The 15,087-nt window shown below is 35.0% G+C and overlaps 1 pseudogene; it reads left to right on the top strand.

The window, feature by feature from the left end:
- Positions 1-189: 189 nt before the first annotated feature.
- The window catches only part of LOC137404818 (fumarate hydratase class I, aerobic-like), a 191,712-nt pseudogene continuing 176,814 nt past the window's right edge, over positions 190-15,087 (top strand).

The following is a 15,087-nucleotide window of genomic DNA, read 5'->3' as shown; positions in this document are numbered from 1 at the left end:
GACAAGGCTTAACATCTGGTTGTATAAATAAAGAAAAATAAATATTCAAATGTGTCAAAATGGTAAATACAAATATTATATATAACTATAGTTTATAGCATAGGTCTGATCAGGAATGCAACAGGAAAATCACCCGATTTTCTTTTTTTAGCTGACTTTGTGTCTACAAGCACCTTTCAAAGCAAAAATATGTTGGTGGTTGATCCTCAAGCACTGACACTGCTCTGTGAACAGGCTATGGTTGACATATCTCACCTCCTCAGGCCAGCTCATCTTCAGGTATTACTTAAAAACCATGTGTGCAAGCAATTGATTCTTACTAACATGATTGCCATGGTTGCATAGTGAAGAAACCAAACACTAAGAGCACTATTTGGTAGGTTCCCTCATTTTTATTCGTGATTTCCTGTTCCGTATTTATTAGTATTTATTATACTTATTTTTTATATTCCGTCTTTCAGATTTTGACTATCTGATTTATTGTCTGGTTTATTTAGAAACCAAAAAGACCTTCCGGTTTTGTAAAATTTTGTGAAATTATTGTTATTTTTACACCTAAGTGATATTTTATTTGCAGTCCCTCTCTAATATTCTCAAAGACCCAGAAGCATCCCCTAATGACAAATATGTAGCTTTGGAGTTTTTGAAGAATGCTAACATTGCGGCTAGTATGGTACTACCTGGCTGTCAGGATACCGGAACAGCCATAATTATGGGTATGCTGTACCAACTTTAGATGTTGCAATTAGATTTAACATGGCTGCATTCAAATTAGATCTGTACTTTTTGTTCTAAAGCTATCTTGAATACATTAAGCCTGGTTGCTATATACGCCGCAAAGCACCGGCGACAGCACCACAGGCTATTAGCGGTGAAATGGGAACCTACGCGCCGGGTACCGCCGCTAGTTACCGGCAGCATCGCAATAGTTTCGCGCTGCTCAAATTTCGTAAAAGACCGCAGGCAAAACCTTCCCGACATGCACTGTATGGGTGAAGGTCACCATTATAGAAACGGCGTGGTTAGCGAGCATTTTATTTGATTACGCGATTATGTTTAGCGATACAGCTTATATGTGAACATATGCCGCCGAGCCTAACGCCGCAAACGTTTTGCTGCGCAAGTTATCGCCGGAGTATCGCAATCGATATGGGAACCAGGCTTTACAGGTACATCATGCACACATCATGTATACATCATGCGTATGTCAGAGACAAATACACATATTTGTAAACAACAAGCTTACAACCGTATTTTAAATAAAATGGTTTTTATTCGCATGTTATATAGCATAGATTTCAGTTACACACAATCAATAAAGATTTGAGAAAGTATTATTTTTTTATCTAGTTGAAGTTGTCTTCCCGGCAGTTGGTTGCTCACCGATTGTATTTGGAATAATTTCATAGATGCCATTCAGTTGTATAGCAATTTTCTACTGAAATTTCTAAAGCTTGCTTTAACTATCATTTACGGCAGTGAAGACCTGAATTTCATAACCTTGATATGGTTGAGTTTCTACGATCACCTCTGATATAACGATGGTGTTCTCAGGTTCCCTACGCTGTTTTGTGCGTATTTTTAGAGCTTCAAGTCTGTTAATACCTCACACAAAACTTCATCTCAAAGTTTGTTGTCTGTCATTCAGTTTTTATTCAGCTCTAACAATTAAAATCTAGAAATTAAAAATTTACTTCATATTGGTTTAGAACTCATGAAGATTGAACCGTAAGCTTATTAACATGCACACCTAACCACAAAGCTAAGACGTTCTTATCATTCCTCTCATGTTCATCATATACTCTGTATCCTTTTCACGATTGCACACACTAAATGTGCACGTTTAATTATTTATTAATATTACCTTTTGCATTTGTTATTTTTGTGAAAGCTAATATTTTGCTACATTACCTATTTTTTAATTTTCAAATGTATCGTTTCAATTGGCCCGTTACACTCCTATTTCCGGTTTTTCCTTGGCTTGATTGCTAAATCTTGAAAGGCTAAATATTTTTCACATAGATAGTCGTACTATCTTGAGTAGGAATAACTTCTACATTCTCTCTGCAGTTAGAGTTAAGTGATAAATCGCATAAACATGTAATAAAAATTAATTTGTTTTTCAAAGACCTTTTTACTACTCGGGCAATGCCAGGCATTCAGCTAGCTGACTAATGAACTCCGCTTTTGGCAAGTCTGTTAACGACTTATCTATAGTGTTGCTTGACTTGTCTCATTTGTGGTGTCTTTGCATATTCAGTTATTATACTTACTGCTTTTAGCAAGTCTATTAATGACTTATCTATAGTGTTGCTTGACTTGTCTCATTTGTGGTGTCTTTGCATATTCAGTCACTCATAATTAGTGCTTTTGACAAGTCTGTTAATGACTTATCTATAGTGTTGCTTGACTTGTCTCATTTGTGGTGTCTTTGCATATTCAGTTATTATACTTACTGCTTTTGACAAGTCTGTTAATGACTTATCTATAGTGTTGCTTGACTTGTCTCATTTGTGGTGTCTTTGCATATTCAGTTACTCATACTTACTGCTTTTGGCAAGTCTGTTAATTACTTATCTATAGTGTTGCTTGACTTGTCTCATTTGTGGTGTCTTTGCATATTCAGTTATTATACTTACTGCTTTTAGCAAGTCTATTAATGACTTATCTATAGTGTTGCTTGACTTGTCTCATTTGTGGTGTCTTTGCATATTCAGTCACTCATAATTACTGCTTTTGGCAAGTCTGTTAATGACTTATCTATAGTGTTGCTTGACTTGTCTCATTTGTGGTGTCTTTGTATATTCAGTTACTCATAATTACTGCTTTTGGCAAGTCTGTTAAAGACTTATCTATAGTGTTACTTAACTTGTCTCATTTGTGGTGTGTTTGCATATTCAGTCACTCATAATTAGTGCTTTTGACAAGTCTGTTTATGACTTATCTATAGTGTTGCTTGACTTGTCTCATTTGTGGTGTCTTTGCATATTCAGTTACTCATACTTACTGCTTTTGGCAAGTCTGTTAATGACTTATCTATAGTGTTACTTGACTTGTCTCATTTGTGGTGTCTTTGCATATTCAGTCACTCATAATTACTGCTTTTGGCAAGTCTGTTAAAGACTTATCTATAGTGTTACTTGACTTGTCTCATTTGTGGTGTCTTTGCATATTCAGTCACTCATAATTACTGCTTTTGGCAAGTCTGTTAAAGACTTATCTATAGTATTACTTAACTTGTCTCATTTGTGGTGTCTTTGCATATTCAGTCACTCATAATTACTGCTTTTGGCAAGTCTGTTAAAGACTTATCTATAGTGTTACTTGACTTGTCTCATTTGTGGTGTGTTTGCATATTCAGTCACTCATAATTAGTGCTTTTGGCAAGTCTGTTAATGACTTATCTATAGTGTTGCTTGACTTGTCTCATTTGTGGTGTCTTTGCATATTCAGTTACTCATACTTACTGCTTTTGGCAAGTCTGTTAATGACTTATCTATAGTGTTACTTGACTTGTCTCATTTGTGGTGTCTTTGCATATTCAGTCACTCATAATTACTGCTTTTGGCAAGTCTGTTAAAGACTTATCTATAGTGTTACTTAACTTGTCTCATTTGTGGTGTCTGCATATTCAGTTACTCATACTTACTGCTTTTGGTAAGTCTGTTAATGACTTATCAATAGTGTTACTTGACTTGTCTCATTTGTGGTGTCTTTGCATATTCATTTACTCATACTTACTGCTTTTGGCAAATCTGTTAATGACTTATCAAGGTTTAACAAGGTTGCATTCAAAATAGATCTGTACTTTTTGCTCTAAAGATATCTTGAATACATTATGTGTACATCATGCGTACAGAATGTGTACATCAGAATACAATTTTTCAGGAAAGAAAGGTCAGCAAGTGTGGACAGGTGGAGATGATGCGGAGGCCTTGTCACGAGGAGTGTACAACACGTATACAAATAGGAATCTGCGATATTCACAGGTAAACTATTAGTTGCTGGCTTATCGTCATGGAAACGTGGGCTTTTAATATAATCCTACCTTAGTTATAGCAATAATGGTTTAACATTAGGTCAGTTGAGTTTTGTTGTGATTTCCATATGTACCAGATTAGAATCATTTTAGGACATTTCAAAATAAGATCATTCGAATCAAAACACAGTTTAGAACATATTGTGTTAGAACAAGTTAACAAATTTAATTTTTTGCGCAAATATGACGAGATTATAATGTAAAAACTATTGCTTTAGATTTTTGCAATATCCATTGCACTTAGCACATTTTTCATGTCTAAATGCAAAAACCAATTTTGCAAATGTCCGTAATTGGCTCTGTAATTTTGTTTTTTAAAATATATTTCAAACAACAAGAATAAGCCAGCGAATACACACCACTTGGTGACAACTCTGGAGTTTTTTGGCTATAAAATGAATATATTTCACAAAGTATTGAAAGTTATTTTGTAACCTTTATAGAAACTTAAGAGTAAATCATATTTTGCTGCGTATTTCAGGTGGCTCCCCTTGACATGTACAAGGAAGCAAACACTGGCACAAATCTTCCTGCTCAGATAGAGATATACTCTACCAAGAGAGACGAGTACTACTTCCTGTTCATAGCCAAAGGTGGTGGTTCGGCTAACAAGAGTTTTCTCTACCAGGCAACCAAGGCTCTGCTGAATGAAAAGAAACTCATGGAGTTTGTACATGAGAAAATACAGGTTTGGATTATGTGTGTGTTCCTTACCGCTGTCAACTGTAGGTGGCAGGTTATAAGTGTGACAAGTGTCACGCCTAAATAAAGCTTGCAGGAAACAGCATTTACCGTTACATTTTTTTTGCGCTTTTTTGAAGGTCATTTTGTTTTTAAAAATTGCTGTGGAGTTGAGTTTTTCAATTGGGTTTATTGTTTTTTGGATGTTAGTCTTTGTTCAGATATAGCCTGAGTTCCAATAGGATCATATTGTTGAGCTTAACTGTTCAAGTCACTATTGTAGACTATCGGGACGGCTGCTTGTCCACCCTACCATTTAGCCTTTGTTATTTGAGGAACCTCCGCCGAAATGAATTTAAAATGTGTTAAATTGGCCTCAACGAAGTACTTTGATAACTTACCTACTTCAGGAAAGTATTTTTAAATTCTTCGGCTTTAAAGATATGATTGCGTCAAAGTTTAGTTGATTTTAACAGAGAGCATCAATTTTTTCTATCAGTTGAGATGTCGTTTGTTGTTTTAGGCAGTTTCATTGTCAAAATATTTGAAGATTGAAATTGACAAAAATTGATCGCGGTAAAAACGCTCAGAAAAAAAGATGCGCCCAGACTTGCCCAAAATGATGTACATGTATATAGTGAAACAGTCCATCTTTATTTCTTGTATTCACATTGGCTATTGCAATAAAAGTCTACTTCTACGCGGCTCTATTGTCATATATTTTCTTTTGTAATTGCTCATGATTGCCAGAATAAAATGTTAAATCTAGCTACAGATACATTATTATAAATGTTTCAAACGCCCCAAATAAAGATAATTAAACTTCTGTCGAATTAGTTTTCTCTAAATACTGTGTAAACATTTGAGTATTGACTACGATTCTGCCAGTCTACGGTAATTAGGTCGTCGAGCTAACTTATTTTATCGCGGCCTTTGTATCAGCTAAGTTCTCAGTTGCTATCCACACCGGAAACTAGTTACTAAATAAAATAAGCAAATGCCATCTTTGAAAAGAATATGTTTGAATATTTGGCGAAACCAATTGCATCCCTAAAAAATTCGGGTATAATCAACATTATCTAGTCATTATTAGTATCAATTTGTAGAAAGGAATCTACTGGTCACATTTGATTAGTTGATTTAAGTACAAAACAAATGGTTTTATTAATAAACCGACATAGTGAATTCAAAACCATGTCAATTTCTTTGAAATCAATTAACCCACCGATTCTGACAAAGGGTCAATAAAGCCATTATTGCGCTTGGTTGGCGGATTATGGACTTAGCTGTTGTCACTTAGTAGTGCGGGCATAAAATCTTTTCAGCTCTCAATATTTGTTCCGTTAGAATTGAGTCGAGCTATGCAAAAATACCTGTCATAACAGCTCTGATTACACTTCATAAATCTATCTATCAGGTGGAATTCAGACAAGATTTCAGCACAGGTGGCAACGGGGCTTTGATGGGTTCAATATGTTCTGCAAATTATATTTTGCATTTTCTTTAACATATCTTGCATATCTAGAAACAAGTTGAAACATTTTCACACTTGTTTCAATGATATCATCAATTGATATCATTGAAACAATCTTACACAATAGCTACTCTGTCAATAGCTAGATTTTTATATGAATTAAAGATGGCCCACGAATGACTCTCAATAAAAATATTCTAGCATACACCAGATACACTTGGTGTATGCTGAAGCCTATATTCAAGCAAGTGATACTACCATTCCACGAGTGAGTTTTCTTTAGTAGCTTACCATGAGCTGCCTGTGATTATGTTCCTCTCTCTCATCTACAGGCAATGAACATGGCCGAGCATTCAGGGACGTGCAACTCGAGCAGAAGATACAAGACATGAGTCAACAGATTGGAATCGGCGCTCAGTCGGTGGAAAATACTTTGTGCACGATTTGAGAGTAGTGAGACTGCCGCGCCACGGAGCTTCCTGTCCAGTTGGTATAGGAGTGTCTTGTTCGGCGGACAGGCAGGTAAGATTGTAAAAGATACAAGTCAACATAACTCCCAGTTTGCAGGAGTGGCATCAGCTTACAGTCTAAACCTCATTTCACCGAGTCTTCACTTGACGGTGAAGTTACGTTCTGAAGAACCCATCGTTAAAGGCTAGTTTACACTATATTGGTAATCGCAGACACCTCTATGACACAAATATTTTTCACCGACTTCTCACTAGTCCAGTTTTATCCAGATTAGTACCCTGACAATACGATGTGTTGTGGGAAATTGTCAGGTGCGTCAAGAAAGCACACGGAATAGGTTTATGTGAAAAAACTCAAACATGATGGAAGGTGAATGGTTGATGCAGTTGGTAGTGTGCCTGATGGATAAGCTGAATATTGTGGGTTCAAATCCTGTTAGGTGCTATTTTTTCCTGACCTGTATCCATGGATTTGGATGGCTCTTATATCATCTCTATCTATATTTCTCAAAGTTGGTCGGTTGTGCATGTGTCATTGTCCAGCTATAGCTATAGCTATTGAAATATTGGAAATAAAATTCCACATTCTGATGGATTTGAACTCACCCGCTTCACCACTGAGCTATACAAGGCGTATTGATCAAAGACAATATGACATTATATACCGTATACCGTACGCACACTCTAAATGACGTACTATTTGATTTGAAAATATGAATTCTATCAACTCTATAAAGCCCGATGCTTTTTTGTGTTTTCTTGAACTTCTAATTTCGATTTTTCGTATGGTTCAATTGTTGTATCGTGGTCAAGGCCAACTCTTTTCATGTGAACAATTGTGTTACCTCCGTAGGAAGAGCCTCGACATTGTCTCTCCGTTCGGTCAGACAAAGACAGTACGATATCTCATTTTTACATTTGTACCAGTATTGAGAGGTACCAGTGTCGTCGTAATCCAAGTTTTGATGTATAGCTTCCGGTTGAACAGTAACCTTGGCAACCGAAAAGTTATTGTTATTATTAATTCAACATATTCAGGATTTTGATTTTGTTTTCTCAATTCGTATTAATTGTATCATTACGGAATCATCTTTTATTGTAATCGTAGCAAGGCAGACTTAATTTAGCTATTACTTGCTAATTATTTCACATTTACATTTAAACCCTTTTATAGCTGTCTTATTTTTTATTTTTCATTTGATTTGCTCAAAACATTTTCGACTTGCATGAAACCATTTTCTCATGATTCGAAGTTTGAAAGTTACAGTTGTTTGACAAAGTTTGAAAACCTTTACAGTTGTTTTTATTTCTCTCTTAATTTATTTCAACTGCACGAAACACTTCTCATGATATGTAGTTTGAAAGTTAGAATGGCAAATGTTCTGATATGTTAAATACAAATAAATGGTGTTATATGTTAAATACAAAAAAATTTTGTCCAAAAATATTTATTGCCCATGCGGGTAGTACAGCTAGTCAATATATAATACCTGGTATTTAGAAAAATGAAATTGTTTTAACCTACCATCACAATTTTGAAGGTCATGCGGATGTCACGTGCTTTTAATAAACAACCCATAGTCTCAACTTTCGTGATGCCTTTTAATAAAATCTTTGTATAAGAATGTTCACACACTAATGTTAAATGCAAATTATTTATTCCTTTAGGTTAGACTTACTAGGTTAATAGTTGTGTTTCAGAATTTGTTCCTGTGTATGAATTATGTTGTGTTTTCACAACTATTTATATTGAGAGTCTCTAATATCTAATCTCGGCTCATGGAAAGAGAGTCGATGGAATATGTCAGAAAACAGTGACACGTAGGTTTTTAGTGTAGAAAACCTGCCAGGGAGTGGCAAGACTATATTTAGATGTATATTATTGGTAGGCTTTGGGAAAGATCACATCTAAGAGTGTGTTTCTTGAACAGCTTGAAACAGACATTTAAAATATATGCCTGATGTTACCTCACAGTCCCTCAGCTCTGATGTTGTGAAGGTAATGATGTCTTATATCTATTTACTTATACTTGCCATTAAACATATTGAGAATGTGCAGTTGTTAAGATGTCATTGGGTATTGTTTGGTTTGAAGTAACCTCTTGTTGATCAATGGATATTAAATTCATATAACTTTGTTAAACAGAAAACCAAATTTAGTTGATATCAACAGATTTGGCTCAGCAGCTTTCCACAGCACTGACGCTTGCACAACATTTGTTATCTCCTCCTGCATGACCATGCTAATTGTAATGTCCTGCACACTTGAGTACTTCTATAAACACAATAATAAGATTTAGAATCAGATTTGATGATTGTGTTTGTTTTTGAAAAATTGTTCCATAAAATGACATTTGAGTAGAAGATCATATTTCATTGAATAATCATTGATTGATCAGAGTAATCTGCAGCTAAAATAATCATTCTAGCTGCAGATTACTCTTTGCAATTTGAGCATTTCTGCATGCGTTGTATCTATATATAGATATCCATCATGTGTCTGGTTATAGCAATAAAGTTTTAGGACCAAAAATTCCACTTTTCACTGGATTTGAACTCTGAACCTATTGGTCTGCCGGCAGACAGTCTATCCACTAAACCACACAGGCTTGTTGTGATACAATGGATTACTTATGGAGATACTCATCATATCCTTTAAGATGCACATAACGCTGTGGTGTGACACATAAGGTCACACAATCTGGCTTCACTGTCTGTACAGCTCATTGAACTTATTATAGTAAGTATAGCTATATACTAGCTTAAGTTAGTCAAATTTGCCAAGTTTGTCATTTGCAAATTAGTGAACTTAGCCAATGGCAACTACATTCCCTGTCACTGTTTATAAGCTGTTTTTATTACTCGTGCAATGCTGGACATTCAGACAGGATATGTAGAAAACCGTGTCATTCACTCAACGCAACAACTACAGGGCATTTCTGATTAAAATATTTTTTGTCTCTAGATCAACCTAAACAAGCCCATGTCTGAGATACTCTCTGATCCGAGCAAACATCCTGTCAATACCAGGTTGAGTTTAACAGGAACTTTAGTAGTAGCCCGAGATATTGCTCATGCCAAGCTTAAAGAGAGATTAGGCAATGGAGAGGGCATGCCTGATTATATGCTGAAGTATCCAGTCTATTATGCAGGACCTGCTAAGACACCAGAGGTAGTTAATCTATCCTAGTTTACAGGAAACATATAAATACAACTGTAGACTGGGTTGGTAAAGATATCAGAAGTTTGGTTAGACTGAAATCACTCTCTGGAAACTCTTCTGGTAGTCTATTAAGTTATGTATGAATAATTTGTATTTGTTTGTCTGTCTGTTTGTCCTCAATAGAAATTTGCATTTGGTTTACTATGGTACTCCTCCAGGTTTTAGACAAAAAAAGTTGTTTTAAAGAAAATAACGCTGAACTCGATTTGGCAAAAAAGTTTGGCTTAGTTGAGTTTCAGCTAACCCATGACCCTCAGCTTATTGGATTGACACTTCAATCCAAATTGGATCTAATCAGCCACCTGCCAAAACCCCAGAATAATTGCGCCAAGATAAATACAATAGATAGATTTCCCTTAGATAAATTACCTATTTGATATTCTTCAACATATTTCTTTTTTGAAGTTTATAAGTTTTATAAGGAGAAGATCTGAATTTGTCATTTTCATTTGTAGTTTTTTATTGAATAAGACAACATTGCTTAATAATATATCCAGAGGTTAGTGTTATATTATTTGAAAGTGATAGTTATTGTAGAATATGATTAGATTGATGAATAAAGTTGAAAAGTAACCACATGTGAATTTTCTTTCATAGAAGTAATCCTGGCAACATGATGTATTTTTGCTAGTTGTGTGAAAAAAGCGTTTCCACCATAAAGTTCCCCGGGTAAGTTCCCAAGGTATGCTTATGGTCACAGAGTATACATTATGCTGTAAACATTTAGCCTTAAGGAACTTTTTAAAGCTATATATAAACTATATAAAGCTGAATATTATTTACCATATAATATTGCTTGATGCAGATTTTACAGCTGCTAATATATCTTAGTTTCTTGTTTTAAACTGTTGGCATATTATGTGTACCATGTAGCCTTGCTACATGTACCACATTATTATTTGCTTATTAGTTAGAGTTGTTTACTCATGTTTCCAGAGTAAGACGATTACAAATGTGTGTAAGTTTCATTGTTTTTTATCCGAGCAACGCTGAAATCTGCCACTATGGAAACTATCAGTGTTGGGCCGGTATATAATTTAGTGCCGGATAGGATATCCTTGCACTTTTTTATCGATTTTCCTGGTGTCAGTTTCCTCAGTATTTACCATCTTCGGTATCCTTTGCCAACTAAGAAAGTTCGGCAATGTGGGTATTGTAGTTCGGTGTAATTATGTTTGTGTTGTGTTGTGTTTTCAGAATTGTAGTTGGTATGTTTGTGTTGTGCTTTTAGAATGTCTGAGAAAAAAATTTGTGATTGCCAATGTGCGCTGAGAGACTCTTTTTGATGGTCATGTTCGTCAAAGAGGTGTTTTTGCAATTAATCATAACATCAACTGACGCACGATTGTAATCTCATTCGGTTACATGGCGATTGTGTGCGAGACATCAAATGAGCTCTTTCATAAGCCGCTCATTCGTCACATCACGTCGCTGGTAATGCTGTAGCCTGTCAAAACAAAAATCTATCCGGATAACCATTTACCGATAGGCTTTCACGGATAAATACCGATCATATCAAACCGGCCGCGGATAATTAGCTGTATATGACAACTACATGTACTAACATAGGATTATTTAGATGACAAATGATGACAAAAGGATGGCAACTCATGAATGCCTCTCATTCTAATATACTGTCTCACAGGCTCATATCTTGTCTCACAGGCTACTATCTTGTCTCACAGGCTTATATCTTGTCTCACAGGCTAATATCTTATCTCTAAGGTTAATACCTGGTCTCACAGGCTAATGCCTTGTCTCACAGTTTAATGTCTTGTCTCACAGGCTACTGTTTTTGTTCACAGGCTAATATCCTGTCTCAAATGCTAATATCTTGGTTCGCAAGGCAATATTTTGTTTCACAGGCTAATCTCTTGTCTGACAGGCCAATATCTTGTCTCACAGGCTAATATCTTGTCTCACACGCTAATATATTGGTTCACAAGCTAGTATTTTGGTTCACAGAATAATATTCTGTCTCACAGGCTAGTGACTTGTCTCAAGCTAATATTTTGTCTCACAGGTTAATATCTTGTCTCACAGGCTAATGCCTTGTCTCACAGTTTAATGTCTTGTCTCACAGGCTACTGTCTTTGTTCACATGCTAATATCTGGTCTCACATGTTAATATCTTATATCACACGCTAATATCTTGTCTCCCAGGCTAATATTTTGTATCATAGGCTTGTATCGTGTTTCACAGGTAAAGCAGGCTTGTAAGACACATGGATGATTCTATTTATGGTCAATAGGAGACCCAGCAGCAGTCTTGGCTCAAAACAGCATTAAGGTGGAGGTGCTGGAGTATCCAGAACTCGGTAGGTTTTTTTATATACAAGTAGTTCTCTATGTGTTTGTATGTAGCACCATCCTTCCTATTGTCTTAGTTCATTGTAGTACAGATGCTCCCCAGTTTACAGATGAGGTGCGTTTCAGACGGTAATTTGGTAAACGAATTTGTTCGTAAGTTGTCTCGGGCTATAACTTGTGCAGTGAGCCTGGGCTAAGGATTATCATTATTTTTGCGAAAGGTTTTTCAAATAGAAGATTGTAAAAGTTTTGCTCCGCAAAAACAATTATTTAGACACTAATACCGACTTGTTCGGCAGTGCAGAAAAAGAATTGAAGTCAGCAGACACTTTGAAAGGTTTTGAGAAAATAAAATGGTTCCAAAGAAAGCAATCAGAATGCAACCTGCCGAGCAAATGATGCAAAGATTTTTGTTCAAAAAGTGTAATTTGAGCTTTTGCATGTATTATATTTATGGGTTGTTTATGTCACTTGTTTTTGAATATCTATTTGTAGCATTCGGTAAACATTAAAAAACTTATAAGCTTGCAGGTTTATAGCATATTATTTGATAGCATAATTGCTGTTATATAGACTCGGCTTATGATAGATCCGCTTTTATAACTCCTTTTCTATTGCACATAAAAAGCCAGTTGGGATGCAAACTGTAGCAAACATATCACTGAGTGTGATGAGCTTTAATGCAACACTGTTAAATATAGTTATAAAGAGTTATAGGTTAGTGTCTGTATGAACAACACTATTCGTATCTACCATAGTGCGTAATATAAATGTTTGTATGTAGGTTAGCATCTGTAGGTCTTGACCGGACAGTTTTCTTTAACTGTTATTCCCTCTTGTGTTCAATCCTGTTAGTCTCAGACGAGTTTAACAATGTTTGTCCCATATGTGTTTAACCCTGTTAACCCATCTGGTTCATTTAGTAACTGACTCTAAGTGCAGGTGTACTCGGCAGTGGACTTGGATTATGCTAATCCTTGTGTCATAAGTTTTTTGACATGTAAAGACAGGTTATTGGTCTCACAGTGTATAAGCAGAAAACAAGATGAGCTTGGAAACATTTTATCAATTGACATGTTTACATGCTGTCAATCCATCAGAAGATGTCATGTTATAGAGCAGCCATAACAACAGCATTATGAAAGTACTTCAGTATTTCAGTCAGCATGAGGGCAGCTAATGTAACTTTATACAGTCTCATCACATTTGGTGATTCATAAAATATATTGACCTACACTATTATTATATCTAATAGAATTGTTCATGCAGATGGAGCTCAATTTTAAATTGACAAAAACTTAAAATTCACAATTAAATTAAATTTTAGTCGTAAAAGTTTATAAAGACCTTTTCTGTTTACTAACCTGTTCATTATGGCTTCTTATTTTGGAATAAGTGTTCAACTCTGTTATGTAAAAAGTAGGCATATTTTCATCTCTTATTATTTTCATCCAGTGCCAACGTCATAATATTAATAATTATATTATTAATACTTTTTCAACTTTCGATAATTTAAACTTTTACATTTGTTATTATGTTATTTATACCAATAAAAGGGAATTGTTTTAATTCTTTTACTTAAATGGAGAACATGACAAATCATTTTAAAGTATGTTGGTTTACTATAGGTACAGGACTGCTAAAGACATGTTGATATCCTTGTTTAATGGGAGTTGTCTTATCTCGATTTATTACTGCAAGAAAAAGAAAAATTGTTCCAAAATCCATGTATAGTTTATATCAAGTCAACTCATTTAATGGAATGATAGCTGTTTAAACTGGTTAAAGTCGGTACTTTTTGCTATGAATGCAGATGTGTCTAAATACTTTGGAAATTATCATATTTACTTTAAAGTACCTGGATGTGTGCGACTGTTTCTGCATCTTCATACATACCAGCTTCTCAAGCAGGAAGTAGGACTTAATAACCTTCTTTGAAAACTGGATTATTTTCTCAATTTATAGTTTTTCTTTATCATTCTCTTGACTTGTCTTTAGACAGACAGAAAGACAGACACACATTGTTCTTATTATAGTAAGGATTGTGGCAGCAAACAATACCAGTATTTTGTAATTGGCTTTCAAGGAAGAAACTAAATACAAATCATCAACCTCTGTCATCAAGTCCTGCCTTGGTGTAATTAAATAATTTCGCAAAGCATTTTTTCTGAATGTTTTGCCAAAAAATGCTAGCTTTTCATTATTTTCAAAAATGATGCACAAAGTTGAACATTTGTAGGACCTCCTCAGCCGGTTCATTTTACTTTAGAGTTATCTCGTCCTACACTGAAGGACCACAATCCTCAGTTTTTACAATATTAATGAATGAAGAACAGCAGAGTGAAAGAGTAGAATCCATCAAGTGGAAACAAAAAGACTTGATACGAACAGGTTTGATTATGAGATTATATCTACTGATGAGTGAATACTTATTAGCTGATCAAATTCATTACTTTATTACCCGTGCGCAAGTTTGATGAAAATTTAATAGCAAATAATATGTAAACTTTGTTTGACTGACATCAGTTCCCAATTTCTATCATGTACCTCAACTGGCATTCAAGTAGCACAAATTAACAAAAAGAGTTTTCACATTCCTAATATGTAAAGAAGAACCAGCAAATCATATAAGTACTAAGTATAAATATTCAGGAGTTGTCTGTTCAACATCTGTTGTATTGCGAGACAACACATTGGTTGGATCCAAAGATTTTTTAAAAATTAGCTGTTTGTTGGTAATAGTTTCTCTTATTTTTAATTGTGTACGTTTACTGAGGATGTATTGATCAGAATATTTAGCAGAAAGCAAGCAAAACATTTCATGTGTTTTTGTAACCAGAAAAACCCAGAGACTCAGCAATGAAGTGATGATTCTTCCTTCCAATTTGGA

The sequence above is a fragment of the Watersipora subatra genome, chromosome 9, assembly GCF_963576615.1.
Source record: "Watersipora subatra chromosome 9, tzWatSuba1.1, whole genome shotgun sequence".
Classification (NCBI taxonomy): Eukaryota; Metazoa; Bryozoa; class Gymnolaemata; order Cheilostomatida; family Watersiporidae; genus Watersipora; species Watersipora subatra.
Note: the sequence above shows the minus strand (reverse complement) of the source record. Positions and strands in the feature narration are given on the sequence as shown.